Consider the following 390-nt stretch of genomic DNA (forward strand, 5'->3'; position numbering starts at 1 on the left):
TCAAAAATCACATTTCGCAATGCAAAATTGCAAAGAATTTAGGTCTTTCACAAAGTAGTGTACCATACATAATATTGCGAAAAGATTCAGGGAATCCAGAGAAATCACAGTACATGTAGAGCAAGGCAGGAAACCTCAGTTGAATGTGCTTGACCTTTGAGCTCTCAGATGGCATTGCACAAGAAACCGTCATGCTGCGGTGTTAAATATAGCCACATGGGCTCAGGAGTACTTCAGAAAACCACTGTCATTTACCACAGTCTGCTGCTGCTGCATCAAGAAATGCAACTTGAATATCTGTTACTCCAGGAGAAAGCTATACATCAATTCTATGCAGCGATGCTGCCGGGTTCTCTGGGCCAGAGCTCATCTCAGATAGTCAAAAAGACA

The sequence above is a fragment of the Sinocyclocheilus rhinocerous genome, unplaced genomic scaffold (assembly GCF_001515625.1).
Source record: "Sinocyclocheilus rhinocerous isolate Xijiao unplaced genomic scaffold, SAMN03320098_v1.1 scaffold185, whole genome shotgun sequence".
Lineage (NCBI taxonomy): Eukaryota > Metazoa > Chordata > Actinopteri > Cypriniformes > Cyprinidae > Sinocyclocheilus > Sinocyclocheilus rhinocerous.